Source organism: Oncorhynchus keta, chromosome 11, assembly GCF_023373465.1.
Source record: "Oncorhynchus keta strain PuntledgeMale-10-30-2019 chromosome 11, Oket_V2, whole genome shotgun sequence".
Taxonomy (NCBI): domain Eukaryota; kingdom Metazoa; phylum Chordata; class Actinopteri; order Salmoniformes; family Salmonidae; genus Oncorhynchus; species Oncorhynchus keta.
In genome coordinates this window covers 35,521,430-35,539,928 of record NC_068431.1, presented here as the reverse complement: position 1 = coordinate 35,539,928, position 18,499 = coordinate 35,521,430, and the positions used below count along the sequence as shown (strand labels likewise).

At 41.7% G+C, this 18,499-nt stretch overlaps 1 long non-coding RNA gene across 1 annotated transcript; it reads right to left on the bottom strand.

Annotated features, from left to right (window-relative positions):
* Positions 1-15,802: 15,802 nt before the first annotated feature.
* Positions 15,803-18,190, bottom strand: LOC118390717 (uncharacterized). Its single transcript, XR_004826983.2, has 3 exons — positions 18,096-18,190; positions 17,384-17,405; positions 15,803-16,612 (listed from the first exon to the last, which is right to left on the bottom strand). It is a non-coding gene; the product is annotated as an uncharacterized LOC118390717 (long non-coding RNA).
* Between the last annotated feature and the right edge of the window lie 309 nt (positions 18,191-18,499).

Genomic DNA, 18,499 nt, shown 5'->3' with positions numbered 1-18,499 from the left:
TTACCACCTGGGGGCGGCCCGTCAGGAAGTCCAGGATCCAGTTGCAGAGGGAGGTGTTTAGTCCCAGGGTCCTTAGCTTATTGATGAGCTTTGAGGGCACTATGGTGTTGAATGCTGAGCTGTAGGTTACCTTAGTGTTCTTGGGCACAGGGACTGTGGTGGTCTGCTTGAAAAAATGTTGGTATTACAGACTCAGACAGGGAGAGGTTGAAAATGTCAGTGAAGGCACTTGGCAGTTGGTCAGCGCATGCTGAATGTTGACCTGTTTAAAGGTCTTACTCACATCGGCTGCAGAGAGCGTGATCACACAGTCTTCCAGAACAGCTGATGCTCTCATGCATGTTTCAGTGCAATTTGCCTCGAAACGAGCATAGAAGTTATTTAGCTCGTCTGGTAGGCTTGTGTCACTGGGCAGCTCTCGACTGTGCTTCCCTTTTCTAGTCTGTAATAGTTTGCAAGCCCTGCCACATCCGACGAGTGTCAGAGCCGGTGTAGTCTGATTCGATATTCAATCTTGTATTGACACTTTGCCTGCAGCTCTACCCTTTAGCTCAGTGCGAATGTTACCTTTAATCCATGGCTTCTGGTTGGGGTATGTACGTACAGTTACTGTGGGGACGACGTCCTTGATGCGCTTATTGATAAAGCCAGTGACTGATGTGGTGTACTCCTCAATGCCATCAGAAGAATCCCGGAACATATTGCAGTCTGGGCTAGCAAAACAGTCCTGTAGTTTAGCAGCTACTTCATCTGCCCACGTTTTTATAGACCGAGTCACTGGTGCTTCCTGCTTTAATTTTTGCTTGTAAGCAGGAATCAGGAGGACAACATTATGGTCAGTACACTTCCTGGTAATCCGCCTGGCCCTCCGGCCTTGTGAATGTTAACCTGTTTAAAGGTCTTACTCAAAATAAGGGTCCGATCCTTAAGAGGTTTTAAAGGTCTTACATTGGCTGCGGAGAGCATGATCACACAGTTGACGAGCGTTGGAGCCGGTGTAGTACGATTCGATCTTAGTCCTGTATTGATGCTTTGCCTGTTTGATGGTTCGTCGGAGGGCATTCTCCAGTAATGGAGAATTCATTTGAATGAGCTCAATTTGAAATGTGTGTAATACCCTGTTAAAACCATCTATTAGAAACACTATGTTTTACTACCACCTTTGCTGTTGAGACTATTTTGTTATGCATTGCTTCAAATAATGTCTTGCTTTCATATGCTAACTTTGAAAAAAATGACAAGTCAATCTTTTAAAGGTGCAATATGCAGAAATAGCTTGCAAAATTTCGAACAGTTCACCTAATTTCAGTTTGTGACAAAACAAGCAGTCTGTAACGATCGTCTGTGGTGGAAGAAGGTGAGGACCAAAGCGCAGCGTGGTAAGTGTTCATGTTTTTAATAAAATAACTGAACACTGAACAAAACAACAAACGACAAAAGAACAGTCCTGTAAGGTGAATGAAAAAACACTAAACAGGAAATAAACACCCACAACTCAAAAGTGAAACCAGGCTACCTAAGTATGATTCTCAATCAGGGACAACGATTGACAGTTGCATCTGATTGAGAACCATACCAGGCCGAACACAGGAAATCCCAAATTATAGAAAAAAGAACATAGACAACCCACCCAACTCACACCCTGACCATACTGAAACAAAGGCAATGCCTGCAACCTGGTTCAGGTTATCAGTCAACCTACCAGGGTATTTACAAACAGCACAGCAATTAAATCATCAACATGTATTGATCACATCTTTACTAATGCTGCAGAAATCTGCTTTAAAGCTCTGTCCAAATCCAATGAATGTAGTGATCACAATATAGTAGCCATATCTAGGAAAACCTAAGTTCCAAAAGCTGGGCCTAATCTAGTGTATAAGAGGTCATACAAAATGTTTTGTGGTGATTCCTATGTTGATGATGTAAAGAATATTTGCTGGTCTGTGGTGTGTAATGAGGAGCAACCAGACGCTGCACTTGGCACATTTATGAAATTGCTTATTCCAGTAACGAATAAGCATGCACCCATTAAGAAAATGACTGTAAAAATGATTAAATCCCTGTGGATTGATGAGGAATTGAAAAAGTGTATGTTTGAGAGGGTGGAGTCAAAAGGAATGACAAATAAGTCTGGCTGCATGACCGATTGGCAAACGTACACTAAGCTGAATAAAAAGAAGAAGAAACTGTACTATGAAACAAAGATTAATGATGTAAAGAATTATAGTAAAAAGCTTTGGAGCACCTTAAATGAAATTTTGGGCAAATGGCAAACTAAAGCTTCATCATTCATTGAATCAGAAGTCTCACTCATCACAAAACCCACTGATATTGCCAACTACTAATCATTTTTTAATTGGCAAGATTAGCAAACTTAAGGCAACAACTTGGACGGAAATTGACTGAGGATAATTAGTAGACGATATTGCCACTCTTATTTGCTATATCTTCAATCTAAGCCTACAATAAAGTTTGTACCCTCAGACCCGGAGGGAAGCAAAAGTAATTCTGCTACCCAAGAATAGTAAACTTTTGGAAAAAAATTGTGCTTGACCAGATACAATGCTATTTTACAGTGAACAAATTGACAACAGACTTTCAGAATGCGTATAGGGAAGGACATTCAACATGCACGGCAATTACACAAATGACTGATGATTGGCTGAGAGAAATTGATGTAAAAATGATTGTGGGAGCTGTTTTGTTAGACTTCAGTGCTGCTTTTGTCATTATTGATCATAGTCTGCTGTTGGAAAAAAACATACACTACCATTCTAAAGTTTGGGACCACTTAGAAAAGCTCATTTTTTATCCATTAAAATAACATCAAAATGATCAGAAATACAGTGAAGACATTGTTAATGTTGTAAATGACTATTGTAGCTGGAAACGGATGATTTTTCTATGGAATATCTACAGAGGCCCAATATCAGCAACCATCACTCCTGTGTTCCAATGGCACGTTGTGTTAGCTAATCTAAGTTTATCATTGGCAGCTTCATTAAATAGTACCCGCAAAACACCAGTCTCAACGTCAACAGTGAAGAGACGACTCCAGGATGCTGGCCTTCCAGGTAGAATTCCTCTGTCCAGTGTCTTTTGCCCATCTTTATCTTTTCTTTTTATTGGCCAGTCTGAGATATGGCTTTTTCTTTGGAACTCTGCCTAGAAAGTCAGCATCCCAGAGTCGCCTCTTCACTGTTGATGTTGAGACTGGTGTTTTGCAGGTACTATTTAATGAAGCCACCAGTTGAGGACTTGTAAGGCATCTGTTTCTCAAACTAGACACTCTAATGTACTTGTCCTCTTTCTCAGTTTTGCACCGGGGCCTTCCACTCCTCTTTCTATTCTGGTTAGAGACAGATTGCGTTGTTCTGTGAAGGGAGTAGTACACAGTGTTGTACGAGATGTTTAGTTTCTTGACAATTTCTCGCATAGAATAGCCTTCATTTCTCAGAACAAGAATAGACTGAATATACTTTTTTTCTGAAAAAAGTGCTTTGTTTCTGGCCATTTTGAGCCTGTAATCAAACCCACAAATGCTGATGCTCCAGATACTCAACTAGTCTAAAAACCTATTTTATTGCTTCTTTAATCAGAAAAATAGTTTTCAGCTCTGCTAACATAATTGCAAAAGGGTTTTCTAAAGATCAATTAGCCTTTTAAAATGATAACGTGCCATTGAAACACCCCCTGCTATATTGTGGATAAATAGTTACCTGTCTAACAGAACATGGAGGGTGTTCTTTAATGGAAGCCTCTCCAACATATTCCAGGCAGAATCAGGAATTCCCCAGGGTAGCTGTCTAGGCCCCTTACTTTTAAAAATCATTACTAATGACCTGCCATTGGCTCTGAGTAAAGCTTGTGTGTCTATGTATGCAGATGACTTAACACTATACACGTCAGCTACTACAGTGAGTGAAATCACTGCAACATTTAACAAAGAACTGCAGTCAGTTTCAGAATGGGTGGAAAGAAATAAGCTTGTCCTAAATATTTCTAAAACTTTAAGCATTGTAATTCGGACAAATCATTCACTAAACCCTACACCTAAACTCAATTTTGTATTGAATAATGTGGAAATTGAGCAAGTTGAGGAGACTAAACTGTTGCATCAAAACATGTTGATGCAACAGTATCTAAGATGGGGAGAAGTCTGCCCATAATAAAGCTTTGCTCTGCCTTCATAACAACACTATCAACAAGGCAGGTGCACAAAGAGGAACTTAGGAAAATCAGCTGTTCTGGAAGACTGTGTGATCACACTCTCCGCAGCCAATGTGAGTAAGACCTTTAAACAGGTCAACATTCACAAGGCCGCAGGGTCAGACAGATTACCAGGACGTGTACTGCGAGCATGCGCTGACCAACTAGCAAGTGTCTTCAATGACATTTTCAACCTCTCCCTGTCCGAGTCTGTAATACCAATATGTTTTAAGCAGACCAACATAGTCCCTTTGCCCAAGAGCACTAAGGTAACCTGCCTAAATGACTAACAACCTGTAGCACTCATGTCTGTAGCCATGAAGTGCTTTAAAAGGCTGGTCATGGCTCACATCAACACCATTATCCCAGGAACTCTAGACCCACCCCAATTTGCATACCGCCCCAACAGATCCACAGATGGTGAATTTGGTCGGGTCGCACGAAAAGTCACATATTGCAGCTTTAAGAAGTTCATAATTGTATTGTTCACCTAATTATTTTGTGCCTTTTTGTCACTCGAACTGGTGATGCTGCTTGTGACATCAGGAGAAGGGAGACAACACTGTTGTTGAGATTTAACTTTTACATCGGTGAAGATACAAATAGCATTTAACAAAGCGACTTGCTAAATCATACTTACCTCTTACAAGTCTAGAGAAAGTCTTGTTAAATATCGATCTATGGAAATTACCTGAATTTGACTGCTGTGTGGAGGATTAACCAACGTTGCAACCGGAGCTATCCTGGCTTCGTCAGATCAGGAGATGTAGAGGATGGCTTTGTTCCGAGACGAGCAGAGGACTTATTTTATGACGCTGGACATATTTTCTATTGCATGCAGGGCATTTTTTGCAATGGATTTCAGATAGGCATTGGCCTTGGAATTATTGTTTAAAGGGTTTCGCTATAGTACCGTGATTAACATTGGTTTCCATTCATTTCCTGAATCATTCATCTTTTATCAACATTCAATGAGCTCCAACGTGTCAATGTTTGCTTGCAAGCTTGCTAAGTTGAACAGAGCAGTGACTGAGTTTTGAAAGTGCACTCTATACCCGGGGAATTCTATTTTTATTTCTATATTGTGATTGATTGTGTTGTGTGACTGATCATTCTTATCTGATAGTACATCCAGCAGCATATCACCCTGCATCCCACTGCTGGCTTGCTTCTGAAGCTCAGCAGGGTTGGTCCTGGATGGGAGACCAGATGCTGCTGGAAGTGGTGTTGAAGGGCCAGTAGGAGGCACCCTTTCCTCTGGATGTGGAAAAAGTCAAGGGGTCTGAATGACTTTCTGAATGCACTGTATATTTACATACATTTTTTTCAACTGGTACCAGGGGACCTTCAGATGAGTCTTGTGAGACCTGTGGGCTTCCTAGAGCAAAATAACCGACATGTACAATACCAGTCAAATGTTTGGACACACCTACTCATTCAACATTTTTCTTTATGTTTGACTATTTTCTACATTGTAGAATAATAGTGAATACATCAAAACTATGGATAACACAAATGGAATCATGTAGTAACCAAAAAAGTGTTAAACAAATCAAAATATATTTAATATTGAAAGAAGCCCCCCTTTACCTTGAAGACAGCTTTGCACACTCTTGCCATTCTCTCAACCAGCTTCATGAGGAATGTTTTTCCAACAGTCTTGAAGGAGTGTCCACATAGGCTGAGCACTTGCTTTTGCTTTTCCTTCACTCTGTGGTCCAATGCTGGTTAAGAGTGCCTTGAATTCAAAAACAAAAATCACAGACAGTGTCACCAGAAAACCACCCCCACACCATCAAATCTCCTCCTCCATGCTTCACGGGGGGAGCCACATATGGGGAGATCATCCATTCACCTACTCGGCGTCTCAGAAAGACACGGCTGTTGGAACCAAAAATCTCAAATTTGGACTCATCAGATCTAAGGACAGATTTTCAACTGTCTAATGTCCATTGCTTAAATGTATTAAGAAGGAAATAAACATATTAGGAAGGTACACCTGTTAATTGAAATGCATTCCAGGTGACTACCTCATGAAGCTGGTTGAGAGAATGCCAAGAGTGTGCAAAGCTGTCATCAAGGCAAAGGTTGGCTATTTGAAGAATCTCAAATTTAAAATATATTTTGATTCTTTTTTGGTTACTACATTATTCCAAATGTGTTATTTAATTGTTTGGATGTCTTCACTAATTATTGTAGAATGTAGAAAATAGTAAAAGTAAAGAAAAACCCTTGAATGAGTAGGTGTTCTAAAACTTTTGACCAGTAGTGGAATCACTGGCAACTTTAATAATCGAACACTAGTCACTTTAATAATGTTTACATATTGCTTTACTCATCTCATATGTATATACTGTATTCAATTCTACTGTATTTAGTCAATGCCACTCCGACATTGCAAGTGCTAATATTTACATATTTCTTAATTCCATTCTTTTACTTTTAGATTTGTGTATTGTTAGATACTACTGCACTGTTGGAGCTAGGAACACAAGCATTTCGCTACACCCACAATAACATCGGCTAAATATGTATATATGACATTTGATTTGATCTATGCTCTACCAACTGAGCTACCCAGGACTATATAAGTGGAAGTACCATGGTACATTTTTGTAAGGGAGTGGAGGATACATAGCCAGATGCACATTTCAAATCAAATCAAATTTTATTTGTCACATACACATGGTTAGCAGATGTTAAATGCGAGTGTAGCGAAATGCTTGTGCTTCTAGTTCCGACAATGCAGTGATAACCAACAAGTAATCTAGCTAACAATTCCAAAACTACTGTCTTATACACAGTGTAAGGGGATAAGGAATATGTACATAAGGATATATGAATGAGTGATGGTACAGAGCAGCATACAGTAGATGGTATCGAGTACAGTATATACATATGAGATGAGTGTGTAGACAAAGTAAACAAAGTGGCATAGTTAAAGTGGCTAGTGATACATGTGTTACATAAGGATGCAGTCGATGATGTAGAGTACAGTATATACATATGCATATGAGATGAATAATGTAGGGTAAGTAACATTATATAAGGTAGCATTGTTTAAAGTGGCTAGTGATATATTTACATAATTCCCATCAATTCCCATTATTAAAATGGCTGGAGTTGGGTCAGTGTCAATGACAGTGTGTTGGCAGCAGCCACTCACACTGTTAGTGGTGGCTGTTTAACAGTCTGATGGCCTTGAGATAGAAGCTGTTTTTCAGTCTCTCGGTCCCAGCTTTGATGCACCTGTACTGACCTCGCCTTCTGGATGATAGCGGGGTGAACAGGCAGTGGTTCGGGTGGTTGATGTCCTTGATGATCTTTATGGCCTTCCTGTAACAACGGGTGGTGTAGGTGTCCTGGAGGGCAGGTAGTTTGCCCCCGGTGATGCGTTGTGCAGTCCTCACTACCCTCTGGAGAGCCTTACGGTTGAGGGCGGAGCAGTTGCCGTACCAGGCGGTGATACAGCCCGCCAGGATGCTCTCGATTGTGCATCTGTAGAAGTTTGTGAGTGCTTTTGGTGACAAGCCGAATTTCTTCAGCCTCCTGAGGTTGAATAGGCGCTGCTGCGCCTTCTTCACGACGCTGTCAGTGTGAGTGGACCAATTCAGTTTGTCTGTGATGTGTATGCCGAGGAACTTAAAACTAGCTACCCTCTCCACTACTGTTCCATCGATGTGGATAGGGGGTGTTCCCTCTGCTGTTTCCTGAAGTCCACAATCATCTCCTTAGTTTTGTTGACGTTGAGTGTGAGGTTATTTTCCTGACACCACACTCCGAGGGCCCTCACCTCCTCCCTGTAGGCCGTCTCGTCGTTGTTGGTAATCAAGCCTACCACTGTTGTGTCGTCCGCAAACTTGATGATTGAGTTGGAGGCGTGCGTGGCCACGCAGTCGTGGGTGAACAGGGAGTACAGGAGAGGGCTCAGAACGCACCCTTGTGGGGCCCCGTGTTGAGGATCAGCGGGGAGGAGATGTTGTTGCCTACCCTCACCACCTGGGGGCGGCCCGTCAGGAAGTCCAGTACCCAGTTGCACAGGGCGGGGTCGAGACCCAGGGTCTCGAGCTTGATGACGAGCTTGGAGGGTACTATGGTGTTGAATGCCGAGCTGTAGTCGATGAACAGCATTCTCACATAGGTATTCCTCTTGTCCAGGTGGGTTAGGGCAGTGTGCAGTGTGGTTGAGATTGCATCGTCTGTGGACCTATTTGGGCGGTAAGCAAATTGGAGTGGGTCTAGGGTGTCAGGTAGGGTGGAGGTGATATGGTCCTTGACTAGTCTCTCAAAGCACTTCATGATGACGGAAGTGAGTGCTACGGGGCGGTAGTCGTTTAGCTCAGTTACCTTAGCTTTCTTGGGAACAGGAACAATGGTGGCCCTCTTGAAGCATGTGGGAACAGCAGACTGGTATAGGGATTGATTGAATATGTCCGTAAACACACCGGCCAGCTGGTCTGCGCATGCTCTGAGGCGCGGCTGGGGATGCCGTCTGGGCCTGCAGCCTTGCGAGGGTTAACACGTTTAAATGTCTTACTCACCTCGGCTGCAGTGAAGGAGAGACCGAGAATGCATTCAACTGAAATGTGTCTTCTGCATTTAACCTAATGCAGAAGAGGTGCAGGGGGCTGCCTTCATTGACATCCACATCATTGGCACCTGTGGAGCAGTTGCTGTGGGTTCACTGCCTTGTTCAAGGGCAGATTTTTCCACCTTGGGGTTTGAACCAGTGACCTTTTGGTGTTGGCCCAATGATCTTAACCGCTAGGCTACCTGCCAAATTAATGCATAGAACTGCATGAAATTAGTTAAACATTTGCATTATATTCTCTCTGCTCCATGGCAAATGTGCAGAATTGCAGCAGACTTGCTTTAAAACTGAAGAATGTTCTCTACGCTGTCAAGAGGAGGGCCGCTAAAATGTTTTGCTCACAACCAAATTTTACGTAGGGCCCCCAAAAGGCTAGGGCCGGCTCTGATTGCATGTGTTGGTATGGATGTGGATATGTAGACCTGCAAACCATTGCGGCCCCTCATGATGAGCTCATCTTTTTTATCGCCCCATCCTCGTCAAAGTTGCCAGTCCCTGTTTTAATGGTTGAAAGTGCAGTGATAACACATTCAGGTGACAATTAAACCAAAAATCTGACTTTGATTTTCCATTGGAATTTGGTTGTGCTTTTAGATGGTTGAAAGCATAGTAATAACATATTGGGAATTCAACAAAGTTTTTGCTGTGTTTTTGAGTGGGTGAAAAGATGTTGGAATCTCATTGATCAATGTATCTACTAAATATTACCCAATTCTCCACGTTGAAATGACGTGGTGTATATACACATATGTTTGAGTTTGACTTCTCCAATTTGCAACTGTCCAACACTGGGTGGCAGCAGCGTTGCTTAGTAACTACAGCACATGGCTGACCTTATCGATGTGGTCATAAAAATGTATGAAGGCCTATTATTTATTTTACAAAATTCCTTCTCTGCCTTGTAGTCTCTCTCCCCATCTCCCCTCTCCACCTGTCCCTCTCCCTCTCCCTCACCCTCTCACTCATACTCACGCTCACTCACACACACATACACACACGGATCCTGGCCAAATAGAGCAAACAGAGGCTACATTCAACCATGTGTGTGTGCACCATAGAAATATAATGAATAGAATGGGCTTGGAACCTCTAACCTTGGCAATTTGACTGGTAAACTAATGGGTACACAAAATGGCTACCTGGTACTGTAATGCAATAATTTCCATGTTTGTGTACAAAGATCATTCAAATTATGATAACTGATGTGGCTCATTCAATGGAATGTATTTTTTTGCTATGTCAGTTGACACAGCAGAGATTGATGTGAACACTTCCTGCTTTCACTTCCTGTTTTTTACTTCCTGTTCTGCTCCAATGGGTACTCTCAAAATGCCAGTACACCCATTCAGCCATCATTAACTTCTATTCATTCTATTTCTATGGTGTGCACATGATTTTGTGTGTGTGTGTCTGTCTGTGCATGAGTGTATGTGAGGGGCAGTGATGGTAATGATGGGCTATCTGACACAAGTCACAGACTGTAACAAGCAGTCGGCAGGGTGGCTGTTGGGGAACAACATTCAGGGATGGACACATCAGCCATGAGAGGCCACACACACACACACACACACACACACACACACACACACACACACACACACACACACACACACACACACACACACACACACACACACACACACACACACACACACACACACACACAGACAGACAGACAGACAGACAGACAGACAGACAGAGACAGAGTGAGAGAAAAGGGAGGTAGGACCATACTGACTTTGAATACACTGTAGGATTTTCAGCCTATTTGGACATCAAGCTTTGGAAGGATCTGATACGCTGAAAATAATTATGCGTGTCAAAAAAGCCCTTGCTGTGGGATTGAGAGAGAGTATGACATTTAGATTGGTTACTTATTCCCTGATGTGGAGTGTGATGTCATGTGCTTGTCATATTAAAGACATACTGTATTAATCTATCAAATTATTTTTTTTAAAGTCCCTTCATATGGGGTGACATGGTTTAATTCATTGTATTGCAAATCCACACTATCGGTGGCCCTAAATGCAGGGGTGGAACAAACGAATTACAAATAGTCTCATTACTGTAATTGAGTAGCTTTTCCGAGTACTTAGTGTTTTTCTAAGTCAGAAATGTTACTTTGAATTAAGTGCTTTACTTTGCTACCTTTCTAAAACCATCTGTTACAGAGTACAACTTTGTAGGCTATCCATGATACTAAATCATGGTGGCACAGAAAGTTTGAGGGCGGGAGCCCCTTGGACCCAGATTTTTTGTTATTGTTGTTTAGTCAGTGACCAATCAAAAAAAGAAAATCTTGCATCAAGTTCAAAACAGGCCAATAAAATCAAGCTGAGCACACAAACCAGATGATGATGATCAGAAGATTTTCAAAAAGGCAAAAATAACTTAGTTAGAGAGACGTGTCATGAAATAGAGAAAAGGTTTGGTAACATTTCATTTGAAAGTGTCCTTATTACAATGTTATTACATATGTACAGTGCATTTGGAAATAATTCAGACCTGTTGACTTTTTCCACATTTTGTTACGTTACAGCCTTATTCTAAAATAGATTAAATAGATTATTTCCCTCATCAACCACCAAGTCTCTTCCTAGAGCTGGCCACACAGCCAAACTGTTCTATCGCGTCCCTTTTACTCCCTGTTCCCGAACGTACTGATAGCCTTTAGCCGTACCCTTATCCCACTCCTCCTCTGTTGCTCTGGTGATGTAGAGGTTAATCCAGGCCCCGCAGTTTTATTTAATCCATTTTAGAATAAGGCTGTAATGTAACAAAATGTGGAAAAAGGAAGTGGTCTGAATACTTTCCAAATACACTGTAATTACACTGTAACAAGTATTGGAATTAATTGTAATAACTCATAGTTACACTTGAATAACAACATGGAATGTTGGTAATTGCATTTTTTTTATTACACGGGAGTAACAACGAATGCTTGTAACAACTGTTAAAGTTTCCGAAAGCATCCCAACGCACCATATTTCAGCCTGTACAAACCAGTTGATAAGTGTTAGCCAATTGAAACCAGACCACCTCATTGACATAACTCTGCAATAAAGATCTGGAGTGGGTTCACAAACGGTTCACGTCAAATAAATAGTTTAAACAGTGTGCAAAATCCAGACATGAAAGATTGCTGCAAAAGAAACGAAGTGAGAGAGAAAGTAAGTTTTAAATGCAATTAGCTTTTTTGGATACATAAATTCTACTGAACATTTTTTGTGTTATTACTTCATGGGGATTTCTATCATTTAAGCCTAGCTAGCTACCTAGCTAGTTGTTGTGTTTCCATAATAGTGCTTGTGTTGAAATAAGTACAGAAGTAGCTAGGTAGCTAGCTTACGTTAACATACTGGGTGTGTCTCACGTAATACCCTTGGCATGGATACCCTGAAAACAAGGTTCAGGGAAGATAAGACCATGGAGCCCAGCTAACAATAGCTAGCTAGTTAGATAGCGAGTAGGGACCATAGCATATTTACCAGCTTTAGTTAGCTACCTAGCTAGCTAGTCAAGGATATACAACTAGCTAGCTATAGTGCTAGCTAATCCCCTCCACAAAAAAAAAACAGATTGCATGGAAAGTCTATTCTGTAGATGATAACTAGCTAGCTAGCTTAGTTGGTAGGCCCAACAAAAATGTCAGCTAATGTTTGCTAGCTAGCTACAGTTAGCTAGTTAGCCAACACTAGTCTAAATAACATCGTTCTCTGTGGCCGACGTGACCAAGACATTTAAGTGTGTTAACCCGGCCCAGATGACATCCCTTGCCACGTCCTCAGAGCATTCGCAGACTAGCTGGCTGGAGTGTTTACGGACATATTCAATCTCTCCCTATCCCAGTCTGCTGTTCCCACTTGCTTCAATATATCCACCATTGTTCCTGACCCAAGAAAGAAATGGTAACTGAACTAAATTACTATTTCCCTGTAGCACTCACATCTGTCATCATGAAGTGCTTTGAGAGGCTAGTTAAGGATCAAATCACCTCCACCCTACCTGACACCCTAGATCCCCTTCAATTTGCATACAGCCCCAATGGATCCACAGACAATGCAATCAACAACGCACTGCACACTGCCCTATCCAATCAGGAAAAGAGGAATACCTATGTAAGAATGATGTTAATTGACTATAGCTCAGCCTTCAACACCATAGTACCCTCCACGCTCATCATTAAGCTCGGGGCCCTGGGTCTGAACACCGCCCTGTGCAACTGGGTCCTGGACATCCTGACGGGCCGCCCCCAGGTGGTGAATGTATGAAATAACACCTCCACTATGCTGATCCTCAACACAAGGGCATGTGTTCAGTCACCTCCTGTACTCCCTGTTCACCCATGACTGCATGGTCCTGCACGCCTCCAACTCAATCATCAAGTTTGCAAACAACACAACAGTAGGAGGCCTGATTACCAACAATGTCGAGACAGCCTACAGGGAATAGGTGAGGGGCCTGGCAGAGTGGTGGCAGGAAAACAACCTCTCCCTTAATGTCAACAAAACGAAGGAACTGATTGTGGACTTCAGTAGAAAGCAAAGGGAGCACGCCCCCATCCACATCGACTGGACCGCAGAGGAGAAGGTGAAACGCTTCAAGTTCCTCTGTGTACACATCACTGACACTCTGAAATGAAAAAGGCACAACAGCTCCTCTTCAATCTTAGGAGCCTGGAAAAATTCAGCTTGGCCCCTAAGACCTTCACAAACCTTTACAGATGCACCATTGAGAGCATCCTCTCAGGGTGTATCATCACCTGGTACGGCAACTGCACCAACTGCAAATGCAGGGCTCTCCAGAGGATGATGAGGTCAACACTGGGACAGAGAGACTGAAAAACAGCTTATATCTCAAGGCCATGAGACTGTTAAATAGCCATCACTAGCCGTCCTCCACCCACTACCCTGCCCTGAACTTTAGTCAATGTCACTAACCGGCTACCACCCGATTACTCAACACTGTACCCTAGAGGCTGCTGCCGTATGTACATAGACCTGGAATCACTGGTCACTTTAATGTTTACATACTGTTTTACTCATTTCATATGTATATACAGTATTCTACTTTATTCTAGTCAATGCCACTCCAACATTGCTCGTCCTAATATTTATATATTTATTCATTATTATAATTAATTATCCATTATTTTTGTTTTAGATTTGTGTGTATTGTTGTGAATTGTTAGATACTAATGCACTGTTGGAGCTAGGAAAACAAGCATTTTGCTACACCTCCAATAACATCTGCTAAATATATGTATGGGACCAATAAAATTGGATTTGATCTCATAGTCCAGAATGGGAAAATGCTTACAAGAAAGAATCAGGTGAAGACAAGTCAGTTGTTGATTTCCATCGTTACTATAGCAGTAAAGGCCAAATTCAATATTTTATCATACAATTTTTTAAAGTATTGCTTTTATACATACAAGAGTCATACAATTCTATATCAAAAGGACTAAATAAGATTTTATATCCATCTTCCAAAACAATTGTTAGCCCTTATATTGCAATATCTATTAAGCTAAGACCTACAGGGGTCAGCGATGCATCTTACCTACAGTTGCCGAAGATGTAACTTGCGTTTCCCAAAACACCACGCAGAGAGAATGTTCGCTAAGTGCGTCGTTGAGGCATGTGTTGATACTGACAGGATTGAAAGGAAGGGAGAGCTGCTCTCGGATCAGCGTTCTCCGATTCAAATACTACCTTAACATTTAGAATTATTCCACAATACTGACGACGGATCAGCACCTAGAGAGACATCACCTAAGGCTAGAAATATTGAGGTGGCTTACTCTCATGCTTACCCTGTTTCAAGAAGTGATGTCACTGAGAAGTGCCCTTATATATAGGACCTTCCACCCCTATCTGGGATAATGGATGCTTGATGAAGACCTAATGGTAGAAACGTTATTATAATAAAATCACCTGGGAGTTTATTTTTATTTTTCAGGAATTCACTTATAACTCCAGCACCTGCAAAAAATACCTGGATGTGCATATGTTCTTCAGCTTTTATTACATTTGATTTCTTGTCATCACTGATGCCCAAAAGGTCACAAGGTACAGGGGAGCTGGATGGGTACCTTGCCTGTGTATCAGACAAGATTGACATGCTTCAATCCTTTCCATACATAAAGAAGCCGTCTCAAACTGAACACAGGCCTGCCTGACTCTGCTGCCCTTTACGCATTTTTTTTTAGCTGTGCTGGACTGGTCTTTACTGCAAAGCCAGCCAGGAGAGACTTGTTTCACCTTGAAAATCTGCTCCTGCTGAAACTAAACGGCAAGTTGAGAGGAGTTAAAACAGAATTACTTAGTTTTTTTCTGAAGGAACACAACATATCCTAGTGTACTCTGTACACGTAGCCTATAGTTTATCAATCTATCCCCCTTTCTATTTCAGGGGGTCTCAAAGCTTTGCTCATTAATTTTGCATTTACAGTACATGAGATTAAGTCGTTGCCTCTAGAGCTAATTTGACATCAAATCCTTTAGGCATGTCCAGTGTGCCCTGGCACTCTTCATTTGGCATTGAGTGAGTGAGTGAATATTTCTTCTCTTCCTTTTTCTATTTATTGCATGATAAAGATTGTGACAAAGTTTAGGTAACCTTAGGGAAATGAGTTAATTATCAAGGTCAATGTTTTTATTTTGAAAGTACCAACATTTTTTTTTTTACTTCTATTCTGTTGTACTTCTATTTGAGTAAAATGTAATTATAGTAACAGCACTTCTACTAGATTAGGATATTTTAGTTCTCTTTCCACCTGCCTAAATGTCATATTTGTTGCTGGTATATCTTACCTGTGGATCTGACTATTATGCCTGAGACCTACACTGGTGTCTTACAGTAGCCTCAGAGAACCAGACATGGGTTCAAATACTATTTGTTCCCTTTCAAATAATAGAGCTTGCCAGATACTGTAGGCAGGGTTTTGCGCTTCGGACTATTCCATTGTGCCTATCATGACACAATGCCAGACCCATATGCAGACACAGGAGTCAGATGGAGTCTGACAATTTTTATTAATCCAAAAGAAGTAGGCAAGAGAATGGTTGTGGACAGGCAAAAGGTCAAAACCAGATCAGAGTCCAGGAAGTACAGAGTGGCAGACAGGCTTGTGGTAGAGGCAGGCAGAATGGTCAGTCAGGCAGGTACATAGTCCAGAAACAGGCAAGGGTCAAAACCGGGAGGTCTAGAGAAACGCAAAAAGCAGGAGAAATGGGAAAACGCTGGTTGACTTGGAAACATACAAGACGAGCTGGCACAGAGAGACAGGAAACACAGGGATAAATACACTGGGGAAAATCAGCAACGCCTGGAGGGGGTGGAGACAATCACAAGGACAGGTGAAACAGATCAGGGTGTGACAGTGCCAAACAAACCCAATCAAGCACAGCTAAACATTTGAAAGAAAACAAATAGGATTTTATCCAACAATAGGTCTGCAGAGCAGAGAGCAGCACCCTGAACAATTTGTTGTGCTAAGTGCTATTCCACCCTTTCTGTCAGTGTCTTATACAGTGTATCCTTACTGGGGCTCAGGGTATCACACCACTAGTCTGACTTCCCTGCAAAGTGCTGCTTCGTAGTTCCCACAGGGCACACAGATGTTAGGATGGCCGTGCATCCCTCATCCCTCCCCCCCGCCACATGAAGCCGGGCACTCCATCTCCTCAGGGCTGACAGTCAGCCAGGTCGGTGGGCGCAGATTGCTCAGGACGTGTGCGAGGCGCGTCTGGGGACAGGCGGTGAAAGCAGGCAGGTACAGTAGGGGAAAGCATAGTGTCTATCTATCTACAGTGGGGAGAAAAAATACTTGATAACCTGCAAAATCAGCAGTGTTTCCTACTTACAAAGCATGCAGAGGTCTGTCATTTTTATCATAGGTACACTTCAACTGTGAGACAGAATCTAAAACAAAAATCCAGAAAATTACATTGTATGATTTTTAAGTAATTACTTTGCATTTTATTGCATGACATAAGTATTTAGTCCCCTAGTTTAAGAACTAAGCATCTGCTCATAATTCTGGCAGAAACAATGGCAAGGTGACACTCTCCATGAGAATGACTCCCAGAGAGGCTTTCCAGTAGATTGTTCTCCCCAAAAGTACCAATAGTAATTGTGTCAATAAACAAATCAATAACGAGAATCAAATTACTTAGATGAAGATAAGCCTGAGTTTATTATCGCTGCATTAACTGTAATGTTAACAAAACAGACTAGATTAACTTTCCCCAGATTGGCTGACAAACTTAATTTTAAATCAACCATAATCAAATTCCTTAACTAAAAAGCCCATGAATAACTGATTTGGAACAATGTGTGATGAAAGAAAAGCTGAAATAAATAATTCTCTACTATTATTCTGACATTTCACATTCTTCAAATAAAGTGGTGATCCTAACTGACCTAAAACAGGGATTATTTTACTAGGATTAAATGTCAGGAATTGTGAAAAACGGAGTTTAAATGTATTTGCCTAAGGTGTATGTAAACTTCAGACTTCAACTGTATGTGTGTGTGTGTGTGTGTTTTTGACCCAATCAGCTGAGATACCCTTACCCATCTCTGCAGGAGGTGGAGGCTTCCCAAGACCAGTCCGTAAACACAAAGATTGGTAAGGTTATTTAGGACAGTCAGAGCAGGGGGAAAGGGAGAGGGAGGGAGAGAGAATTTAGTTTCAGGACCCCATTAGCCACTGCACATGCCACAGATAGTCTTCCTGGGGTCCACATAAAAATAAAAAATGCAAGTAGAGAACAGTTATAGACAAGGACATAAGATATTACATCAACTTCATAAGAAAAATTCAATTAGAGTTATATGTTGGAAAGACACCGAGACAACAAAAATACTATTTATACATTTTTCATATACTGTATACATGTTACGAATCCCTTTGGCTCGGCAGTCTAGGGGGGATAGTATCGAGACTGAGACTCTTAGCAAGAAGTAGCATAACTCATGCAAAGTGTGATAGTGACAATGTAACGGTGAGAACGAAATAACCACAGACAACTAATATCTACCATCAAACACTCGGGGGGCTGAGCTCTGCTCTACCCAAGGAAAGAAACAAATATCCCAAAATACCCCTAAGCTAGACTAGCCTACTTCCATACAGCTAACTAACTAAAAATACAGTGGGTAGTCCGCCCAGTTCTAACTAGTGTTCGTAGACAATGTAGTCCTACGGGTAGTGTATGCCCATGAGCAACTTGTCTTGGTTCCCCCTTTTCCCACCATCAAACACCATAACAAAAACAATACTCACAGTTGGGGACAAAGTGATATGGAGGTGCTCAAACAAACAAGAGCTCAATCCAGAGGACCAGAGAGCGATATCGAGACACAAAGAGATCAAGCTACAGAGAAAACAACTGATTGGGTTTTTAAACCAAGGGAAAGGAAATGTGATAGGGTAAGGGAAAATGAGGAGGTGTGTCTTCTGACACACACACACAATAGCTTTATTTTACTAGGCAAGTCAGTTAAGAACAAATTCTTATTTTCAATGACGGCCTAGGAACAGTGGGTTAACTGCCGGGTCAGGGGTAGAACGACAGATTTGTACCTTGTCAGCTCAGGGATTCGAACTTGCAACCTTTGGGTTACTAGTCCAATGCTCTAACCACTAGGCTACCCTGCCGCCCCTTTATCTATAACAATACATATGAA